General features: G+C 46.5%; 2 long non-coding RNA genes across 4 annotated transcripts in view; both read right to left on the bottom strand.

Annotated features, from left to right (window-relative positions):
* Nucleotides 1-3964: 3964 nt before the first annotated feature.
* Nucleotides 3965-10814, bottom strand: part of LOC116081694 — a 13140-nt gene continuing 6290 nt past the window's right edge. The window contains exons 2-3 of one of the 2 annotated variants that reach the window (XR_004114971.1): nucleotides 6617-6816; nucleotides 3965-4015 (exon numbers count right to left, since the gene is read on the bottom strand). This is a non-coding gene — a long non-coding RNA (uncharacterized LOC116081694). Of the gene's footprint in view, nucleotides 4016-6557; nucleotides 6817-10814 lie in introns of those variants that run through there. The other variant, XR_004114969.1, reaches the window with a different exon arrangement.
* LOC116081697 lies at nucleotides 7340-9504 on the bottom strand. Of its 2 annotated transcripts, XR_004114974.1 has the most exons (3): nucleotides 9459-9504; nucleotides 8943-9177; nucleotides 7340-7490 (listed from the first exon to the last, which is right to left on the bottom strand). It is a non-coding gene; the product is annotated as an uncharacterized LOC116081697 (long non-coding RNA). The 2 variants fall into 2 exon arrangements; XR_004114973.1 differs by lacking the exon at nucleotides 7340-7490 and having other exon boundaries at nucleotides 8576-9177.

Genomic DNA, 10814 nt, shown 5'->3' with positions numbered 1-10814 from the left:
CTGAACGTAAAAGATTTGGCATCTCAAGCTCTGTGGAGACATGCTTGGCCCTCTTTTATCTTGGGTTTGCTTTTTCCCTGAAGAAACCTAGTTTAATCCCCTGAGAAGGTGTATTAGCTCTGTTAGCTCTAGGAAAGAATATGGCTTGATTTCTTCGGGTTATGAAGTCTGATTTCCTAGAGTGGTCCACGTCTTAAAGGGACAAAGCCATAATCTATCAATAATGGCACTTGAAGAAGCAGGCCTTGTCAGGTTAGAGGGTTTTGTTTTGATTTGTTTTGTTTGTTTTTTTTTTAAGCAAATCTCGGGTGCTACTGAAAGACTGGAGAATCTTAGAATTTAAAATGAGGGCATTTAATATAGATATATGGTGTATAACCTTTACCTAAAAGGACATGGAGGGCCATTGTAGCCAGCCAGAAATATAAAATAGCCAGTTCCAGGAACTCAGAGCCTCAGGGCTCTGGTTCCCCATACCTGCCCCTCCAGAATGATCCACTATGAGGGCGGAACTAAGAATGAAGGTCTAGTGGTTTATGAGACTCTCCACCCTGTTGACCAGTAGATGAAGATTACATTCCTAGAATGAATGTTTCCCTCCCTAACTGAATACCTTGGGTTGGGTCCCTCTGAAATTTTCCACTGTTTTTATGTTCTGTTTCCTTGGTAACTCTCTCTCCGCCCCCAGCTTCCCTTAAATACCCCACACTTCTTGTGTTTGGGGTCGAACTCCTCTGACTGGCAAGGTCATGAGATCGACCCCGGTACTGGTATCCCCAATAAACCTCATGTGATTGCAGCAAGTTCGGTCTCTCGTGAGTCATTGGGTGGTGGCGTCATCCCGAGACTTGAGTAAGGATTTCCCCAGTTCTGGGGGTCTTTCACTACTGAACTATTTTGGGACATCCACCACATAACAGGTAAGTTGGGGGCTCCTTTGAACCCTTTGTTCCCAGTTCATATTGGGCTGGGGATTAGACCCGGGGCCTCATGAGTGCTAGGCAAGTGCTCTACCAGCTACCTCAGTTGCCTAACTTGCCTCAGATGCCAGCAGCCAACATTCTTGGCTCATTTTTTGTGCCTGTTAGTTAAAACCTTTGGAATGTGAATCTAAGCAGATTACTTCGGTGGCAATCCAACGAATCTAACGAATCTTAACATCTAATGAGTTCTGTAAGAGAAGAGTATCTTACCTACCTCAGTGAGCACAAGTAGGAAGGGAGAGAGAAAAACAGGGGTGTCACTTGACACTGTAAACAGTCACTGAGATAATTCTCAAATAGTGTGTCCCCAAATGGAGAAATCAAGAGGCCTCTCTTCCTTTTTTTTTTTTAATTATTTTAATTTCATGTGCATTGGTGTTTTGCCTACATGTAGGTCTGTGTGAGGGTCCCCTGAAACTAGGATTGCAGGTATGAGCTGGGACATGGATTCTGGGAACTGAAGCCTGACCTCTGGAAGAACAGCTAGTGCTCTTAACTGCTGAGCCATCTCTCCAGTCTCTCCAGCCCCTCGGTTTCTATTTTTTAGATGTATCATGTTCTCTCTCTCTCTCTCTCTCTCTCTCTCTCTCTCTCTCTCTCTTTCTCTCTCTCTCTCATGTGTGTGTGTGTGTGTGTGTGTGAGAGAGAGAGAGAGAGAGAGAGAGAGAAACAGAGACAGAGACAGAGAGAGAGACAGAGAGAGAGAGAGCACTGTGAGGTAAGTGCCATGGAGACCAGGGGCATCAGAAAGTGTGGTGCACTCCTGGATAGGCTCAGTCTGAGGTCATGCAGATCATGTGCAAGAAAGGGTGACTGGCAATGTCTCTCGGTGATGGACTTACCATTGTAACCAGCGAGACTTGCTTTCTGTAGGAGTGACCCAATGATTTTGGCTGGTTTCTCTGGGGTGCTTTATCTGAAGCAACATAAAATGTTCTCTTTGTTTTTTGTACTTAGGATTAGACCCAGGGCTTGGTGGATAAGCGATCTACCCTAAGCTATGTTTCCACCGCCAGGAGACAAACTCCTTCAGCAGCATTAATGGCATTTAAAGCCTCCTCCTCCTCCCTCAGCACCTGCGATTGCTCTCTCCAAAACAAAGCTGCCTAGAGGCGAGCATAAGCAGCCAGAAGCTTGGACAAAGGCTCCTGAGGCTAGAAGCTAGTGAGGAAGAGAGGGGACAGAGAGCTTTTGGCAAGAGGGCTCAAGAGAAAGAGGCAAGGATTCTAGCTTTCTATTTTTCTTGGCTGCAATGGAGAGATAACAGGTTTAACTAGGAGAGTGACCTGCCCTTGTTTGTAATCAGAGACGGATGGATGGAATCCAGCAGGTCAGTGGCATTGCCATCTTTACCACCTCTAATGAGAATTTAGTCTTTCCTGCAGCCAACAGTGCAGATGGTGATCAGCAGCATCTGCACAGCCACCGACCAGTCACCGACAAGAACCACTCATGTTTCTATGCTGCTGTCAAAGGTCAAAGTTGCAACAACGTAGTTTAGCAATCTTAATTGGCTTTGTTTTGTGTTCTGGAATTGGGCAACGACTCTGTAAATTGGAATAAGTGTTCTAAAGAGCCAAGGAGAGGAACTGGTTTTATAGATGGGAAAAGGGTTGGGGGAAAATGCAGAATGGATTGGTCATTTCAAAGCCACTTAGCAGCTGCTCATGACCCAGACAAGAGGATCACGAGTTTGAGGTCATCCTAGGCTACAGAAGAAGAGTCTGGTCTCAAAGTCTCATTTGAGGGGCATACCAGAGTGCATGCCTAGTGTACACAGAGCCCAGCTTCCATCTCTGGTGCCACAGACACCAGGCATGTTATGTACATTTGACATCCCAGCAGTCAGGAGATGGAAGGGGGATAGGTGTGGCCATCAGTAGTTCCAGGTCACCCTTGGCTACCCAGGGAGCTGGAGGCTAACCTGAGCTACCTGAGATCCTGTTTCCAGAAGAAGAAAAGGGGGAGAAAAGGAAATACCGTATCCTGCAAGGTGAGGAGACAGAATAATATAAAAACGCCTGGTTGTCTAAAACAGAATTGCCTCTTTTGGGCAAGGATTAAGATGGAGAATTCCACTGTCATGCCAACTGAAACTGGCCTGTTTAGGACGTCTGTGCTGTTAATTTCTCTAATCAGATGAACAGTGTGCACCTTGACCCTGTGAATGTTTAGCATGTATGAGTGCATTTTGGTTTTGAGCCTAGTCTGCTGGAATTCAGATGGGGAGACCACAAAGACTGAAGCGAGACGTGCTGACAAGCTTCGGACCCTTCCTCAGAATCCAGGTCTGTAGTAGTTACCTTGCTGAGGCTGCGATACATCACAACGCCCAAGGAAACTTAGAGAACAAACAAGACTTTATTTAGGCTGATGCTTCTAAAAACATTGCTTCTCTGGCATGTCAGATATTTACATGCAAAATTACACTTATGAAGTAGCCGAGAAATAATGGTGTGTGTGTGTGGTGTGTGTGTGTGTGTGTGTGTGTGTGTGAGTGTGTGTGTGTGTGAAGGTCACCGTAACATGAGGAACTACTGTATTAAAGAGTCGAAATATTAGGAAGGTTGAAAACTACTGCTCTAAAGGGCTAAGAGTCAATCATTGCCAGGAGTCATGGAGACAGAACTGGAAGCTGCAAGATCTGAACCAAACAAAAGTGAGAAGCAGAGAGAGTGAACTGTGAGTAGGCCAAAGCGTTACCTCATGCCGGTGTCCTGCAAGAGGTATGGAGTTAGCAGTCTAGGCCAAAGTTTATTTATTCTTGGCAGTTCTTCTGTCTATAACTCTTTATCATTCTAAGGCCAGAAGTCATTGGCTTCTATTAACAAACTCTTTGTGTTAGCAAGGGGATTAAAGATTTATTTATTTATTATATGTAAGTACACTGTAGCTGTCTTCAGACACACCAGAAGAGGGCATCAGATCTCATTACGGGTGGTTGTGAGCCATCATGTGGTTGCTGGGATTTGAACTCATGACCTTCCGAAGAGCAGTTGGTCCTCTTCCCCGCTGAGCCATCTCACCAGCCCCTAGCAAGGGGATTAAAAAGATAAAAGCTTAATTGTTGGGGCTCCCTTTTCTCTGGCTCAAGGACCTCTCACTGGCCGAGAGAAAAGAAAAGAAGAAAAAGAAAATCAATTACACAGACAAGATACACAGACGTACACACATTCACACATAAATACATTCTAGTCGGGCCCAACCACCTGTCTTATCAGCTCCACAAGTGTTCATGTATACTTACATATATACACATATACCTACATATGTATACATAAATGTACATGTAGACAAATGGACATATACATATATACATTTAGTGGATGGGGCAGAGCCCCAGATTCCACACTTTATTCTTCCTCTCTGGCCTTCTTATTCCTTCTCTTACAAAAGTTCTTTAGAAAATTACCTCATAGATAAAATGTTCCACAAAAGGTGTTACAAAAGGACGTTGATATTAAGTTCAAAGCAGTGTTCTATTCTGTAAGATCATTATAAGATTAAAGCAACAGTTTCACATGACCTGACTTTAATAGTGCACACCTGTGGCTTCATCCTTGGGTCTGACCTAGAATGAATGTTTTTCCCTGATCACAAATTTCTCCCAAGCCGATTTCTCTTTTTAGTGTAATTGTGAAAGCTCATTGTATTCCTTATTATGCAGCTTTTACTTATTCTATGAGGAGTGGGCACCACATTCTGTGCTTGATTCTAACTTTATTGCATCTTTCTGGCAAAACAACTAAAGTCATCTCCTTAAACTTTCTTCCTAAAATTATTTGAATCAAATCAGGGATTCTAGAAAATCATGAATTCGGACTGGCAAGATGCCTCAGCGGGTAAGAGCACTGACTGCTCTTCTAAAGATCCTGAGTTCAAATCCCAGCAAACACATGGTGGCTCACAACCACTCGTAATGAGATCTGACGCCCTCTTATGGAGTGTCTGAAGTCAGATACACTGTACTTATGTTATAATAAGAAATAAATCTTGGGGCTGGCTTGAGATGGCTCAGCGGTTAAGAGCACCGACTGCTCTTCCGAAGGTCACGAGTTCAAGTCCCAGCAACCACATGGTGGCTCACAACCACCCATCATGAGTTCTGATGCCCTCTTATGGTGTGTCTGAAGACAGCTACAGTGTACTTATGTATAATAATAAATAAAATTAAAAAAAAAAGAAATGAATCTTTAAAAAAAAAAAGGAAAAGAAAAAAAAAAGAAAATCCTGAATTCATTGAAACAGTACTAAATCGTCAAAGTTCATCTTCATGAGGATCTGCAGGAAATTCGCTCAGTAAGGTGGGCTGAAGCCCAGGAATCATTAGGCTATGTAATAGCGACAGCAAAAGGCATCTCAGCAGTGAGGGGCAATGCTGGAATGAAGTCTCTTGGGACCTTGCCTCTCAGAGCTCACCTATCATAGGCCGTGTAAAACTGGTAGGCCTTCTCCAGAAAATGTATTTTCTTGCCTTTACCCTCTTTTAGAAGGCTCCTGATGTTCTCACAGATCACCCCCCTCAGGGGCATGCTTCCTCCAGCAAGGCATACCTTCTAAGCTTCACCAGATAGCGCAGCCAACCAGGAAGCAAGTCCTCAGATGCCTGAGACTGTGGGAGCCACTTCCCATTCAAATCCCCACAGTGCGCCTTTGTGCCCTGATTGTACGGGATGGGCGACAGCTTTCTTCAGAGTTCCCTCATTCATCCTTGCTGACTGCCCCCCTGCTCCACCCTCCTGGACACGGACCCCCCACCCCCCCAAACGAAGAGCACAGCCACCTCAGGTCTTCAAGAGCAGATGTCACACAGGAGGAAAAGGAACTCAGTTGTGGGGGGGGAGGCGGGGAGGCTGAACTTGGTCAGCATAGATTCTTATCACACCTATGCCTCTGTTTCTGCCTGGCAGAGAATCAGCTACAAAGCCTTTGTCTGTTCTACGGGCCAACAGCTTTTGACCCAGGTCACTGTATGGACATCTGTGCCCATCTACAAATCACTCCTCATTTCTATATAATCTTCTAGGCTCCCAATCCTCCCCCACTCCCTACAGGAAAAAGCAAGAGGGGTGTGTGGTACATATAAGTGCCTGCATGCCAGGCACCGGAGGTATGCCCTTCCCTTTGTGTGCTGCTAAGCCTGCCCATTTTCCCTTGTCTTCCCAACACAAAGGGGTCCCGTGCTTCACTCTGAAAGATCTTGGTTGGTTCAGTCTCCCATCATTTTGTGACTGGCTGATTTTTGTCATTGTCGTGCGGATGACGAGCATTGTGTATTTTGAGTTCAAGAAGTACTGATCCTGGAGGAACCAGACTTCCTGATAGCAACTTCTTTACAGCCTTTTTGGTTTTTTTGTTTGTTTGTTTGGTTTTTTTTTTAGGAAGTTTTGTCTCAGTTAAGCTTTTGCCAGAGCAGACAGGATGTTTCTTTGACCTCTCCTGTGCCTGTGCAGGGCCTAGCACAGGAGCTTAGCCCAAAGCTACAACCTTCTGCAACTTGAACACACACATTATGGATGGTGATATCTAGGCACCATTCATGCTTATTTCCTGGAACATTTGGGGTTTGATTGGATACATGCTGTTACTTTTAGTTTATTTGAGTTATTTTTCTTGTTGCGGTGACAAAGTACCTGGCCAAGGCAGCTTGATAAAGGAAGGGTTTGGGCCTGAGGAGAAGGCTCTGCAGTTAAGAGGATTTGTTCTTCCAGAGGAGCCGGGGTTCCAGCACCCACAAGGTGGCTCAAAAACCATTTAGAACTCTAGTTCCAGGGGAGCTGCTGCCATCTTCTGGCTTCTTCTAGTACTGCAGCTTCCTGGTGCTCAGACATACCTGCAAGGCAAAATATCCATATGCATAAAATAAGAATAAATAAATCTTGCTTAAAAAGAGAAAAGGGAAGAAAAGGATGGGCTTGTTTTAGTTCATAGTTTGTGTTTATGGTCAACCGTGACAGGGAAGGCATGACGGCAGTAGCATGAGGTCAGAGGTCACATTTCAGCCAGAGTCAGATAGGAGGGAGAGACGGATACTGGTACTCAGTTCAGGCTCTATCTTACCGAGTGCTGCACCCCAGCCCAGGGGATGGTACAGGCTGCATTCAGGTGGATCCTCCCCTTTCAGATAAACCCCTCTGGAAGCTCCCTTTTAGACATGCCCAGAGGGCTGGAGAGATGGCTCAGAGATTAAGAGTCCTGGCTGCTCTTCCAGAGGTCCTGAGTTCAATTCCCAGCAGCCACATGGTGGCTCACAACCATCTGTAACGGGATCCGATGCCCTCTTCTGGTGTGTCTGAAGACAGTGACAGTGTACTCAGATAAAATAAAGAAATGAAAAAAGTTAGACATGCCCAGAGACTAACTGCTGAGCCATCTCCCTGGCTCAAAGCAATGAACAAGGGGCTGTGGCTGGGTCCCAAGCTGGGGTCGGGGCATCAGCACTGTGGGTGGCTGGGTGGCTTATATCTTCCAGGAGCTCTGATGACCTCTTCTGGAATCCATGAACACCTGCACACATGTGCACAAACACAGACAAATAAAATAATAGAAATATTTTTAAAAGACTTATATGTAAATCTTTACCTTTGGGCATTTGTTACTGTACATATATAAATGGGTTTTGTTTCTTCTCTCTGTTTGTCTGTTAGTTGGCATGTTCCTGATCATGGAACCTGGGAGGGTAAAGGAAAACCTTTTCTTTGTTTTCGAGACAGGTTTTCTCTGTGTAGCCTTGGCTGTCCTGGATCTCACTCTGTAGACCATGCTAGCCTCAAACTCAGAAATCTGCCTTCGTCTGCCTCCCAAGTGCTAGAATTAAAGGTGTGTGCCACCACCGCCTGGCAAAAGAAAACCTTTTCATCACAGTGGCTTCTGGGGAACAAGTTGGGGTCCTGGGGCCAGAAGATTATGGTAGGACCTCTGACTTTGAGGGCAGAACAGCTGCTGGTGGTGACCAGATGTGATGGGACCCAGGTGCTATTATTGGTTATAGGGTGACAGCCAGAGTCCACAACAAGCCAGGTTCAGTCATCATCCTCCATAAGACAATTGAACTAACCAGATTTAGAGTGAAATGCAGAAAAATGGGACTTATTCAGTGTGGCTACATGGAAGGAGAGACAGACCCAGCCATCCCACAAACCCATATACCAGGTCCTAATATGAGGGTTGGGTTTAAAAATGTATTTTACTGTGTTTTATGTATATCAGTGTTCTGTCTGCAATGTATGTGTGTGCACCACATGTGTGCCTGGTGCCCATGGAGGTCAGAAGAAGGATTTGGATCCCCTGGGATTGGAGATACAGCCAGTTGTGAGCCACGATGTGGGTGCTGGGAATTGAACCTGGGTCTTCTGGAAGAACAGCCAGTGCTTTTAATCACTGAGCCATCTCTCCAGCCCCGAGGTTAGAGTTTAAATAGAAAGCAAGAGATACGCATAACTAAGGACAATGACCCATGTGTAGTCTGGGCCATCATTGTTTTTGCTCCTCCTGCAAGGTCCACTGACTGCGATGTTCACACAGAGAGAATCCTCTGGCTAGACCCAGCGTTATTTCCTTATACCGAAGATTCCTGAGAGACCTCTAATGTCTGAGGGACAATTATTTCAATAGTAGGATCACAAAGGTAGTATACAGGGTGAGACCATCTGAAGAGGTCCCAGGTCAGAGAGGCTGGGAATATGGGTGCTGAGGGCTCCGTGAATAAAGGACAAGAGAGGGGTGGAGAGAGAGGGGTGGTGTAGGAGAAGATATTAAAATTCCGGCCCAGGCTTTTGATTACTGAATTCCCAGTCATATATTGTCAGGCACCACCACCAGGCATGGGGTGGGGTGGGGTGGGGGATAATAAAGGGAGTAACCCTTGTTCTGCCTGAGCACGGGTACTCTGGGCCAGGTGGGCATCTGGCTGTCGTGAGCTATATCCCAGTCCGCAGGGAGTAGTGGAAGGGGGACAACCTGATGGTTCCTGGTCCTCACAGAGGCCAAGGATGACATGTTCTAGTTCCTGGGTACCAGACGCTGCTGGATGCCTCAGAAGATCTGAGAAGGAGTCCAGGGCCCCAGGGCAGCTCAGTCTGCTCTGGCCTGAAGGGAGAAATGGGGCGGGGAAGGGAAGCACCCAATGGAGCGCAGGCAGGAGTCCTTCATCTTCTGGCTGGAGCTGGAATCCATTGCCCCAGCACGTTGTCATCTAGATGAAAGGTGGCAACCCATGGTCTTAAGGTGTTTTATTGTAGAAAAGGGAGAGGAGAGGAGAGGGGAGGGGAAGGGAGGGGAGGAGGGAGGGGAGGGGAGAAGAGAGGAGAGGAGTAGAGAGGAGTAGAGGCTGGCCATGGCCACGTGGAGAGAGGGAGAAGGGAGAGTAAAGACAAGAGGAAGAGGTTAAGAGAGAAAGGAGGAGGGGCAAACAGCCCCTTATATGGTGGGCTGGGCTACCTATCTGTTCTCATGTAACTGTGGGGTGGGACATACCTGGCTGTGGTCAGTTGACTGGGGGGTAGAATCCAGCCAGAATGCTGGGAGCTGGGGCATTGTCTAGCCACAGGATACTAGAATGAGGGCTCTGCCAGTCATCTATGTCTGGGGGGCGTGGCTTACTATTCAGTCCCTTATAGAACACTCTACTGGGCCGCCAGGAGTAAGCCTTGCTCGACCAAGAACACAGACTGCTTTTCAATGGTCCAACAATACATATATGATTTATTATATATATATAATAAATCATATATGTGTATATGTAAATCATATATGAATAAATCATATATGTATGTATATGAGTACACTGTAGCTGTCTTCAGGCACACCAGAAGATGGCATCAGATCCCCATTACAGATGGTTGCAAGCCACTGTGTGGTTGATGGAAGTTGAACTCAGGACCTCTGGAAGAGCAGTCATTGCTCTTAACCACTGAGCTATCTCGCCAGTCCTGCCATTATTTATACACACACACACATATATATATATATTGGTTTTTCTGTAGACCAGGCTGGCCTCGAACTCAGAAATCCACCTGCCTCTGCCTCCGAAGGGCTGGGATTAAAGGTGTGCGCCACCAGCGCCTGGCTTATTTTTAATAAGCCTTAATCTGCACAATAGCTGGGCAGCTGCCCACTTTCCATGCGATAGAATCTATTTCCCTATCAATAACTCCAAGTTACAACTTACTATTTCCTACATTCCATCTAGGCTGCTCTTAACTCCAATTGGGCAGCCCTCAGGGTCAGGTTTTTTATGGCTCACCTATCCCATGGTGGCTTCTCCTTTCCCCTTCCTGCACATTCTTCCTTTATTCCATGGCAGCTTCTTCCTCCTCTTTCCCTCCTCGTGGTCCTCTCTCTGACCCTAAGCCTTTGAAACCCAAACCCCACCTATGTCTCTTCTGCCCACTTATTTACTAATCACAGTTAACTGGGAGCAGGGTCACTCAGTGTCTTAGTGCAGATTCTGGGACCCCAGTCTTGGGGGCTCCAAATTAATATTAGAGTACCAGCAACGTTAGGCCAACTAAGGGGTGGGGTGTGGCACTACCAGTGTGTATTGGCAACAGGTGCTTAGGGTGGCGTGATGAGTGAGTCACAGCAGTGGTGATGAAGGAGGAAGAGGAGAAGCAGCTTGGAAGGGAAGGAGAGAGAGCAAGGGAAACAGCTCGAGGAGTGAAGGCAGCCTCCAAGTGAGGCGAAGGATCCTCAGGTAGAGGAGCTGAAGCAAGCTAAACATAAGCAGAGAGTTGTCTGCAGTGAGGAGACCCATAGGGATGGAGAAGGAGGTGGGGCCGCTGGAGGAGGAGGTGGGGCCGCTGGAGGAGGAGGTGGGGCCGCTGGAGGAGG

The sequence above is a fragment of the Mastomys coucha genome, unplaced genomic scaffold, assembly GCF_008632895.1.
Source record: "Mastomys coucha isolate ucsf_1 unplaced genomic scaffold, UCSF_Mcou_1 pScaffold11, whole genome shotgun sequence".
Classification (NCBI taxonomy): Eukaryota; Metazoa; Chordata; class Mammalia; order Rodentia; family Muridae; genus Mastomys; species Mastomys coucha.
This window is presented reverse-complemented; position numbering and strand designations above follow the sequence as displayed.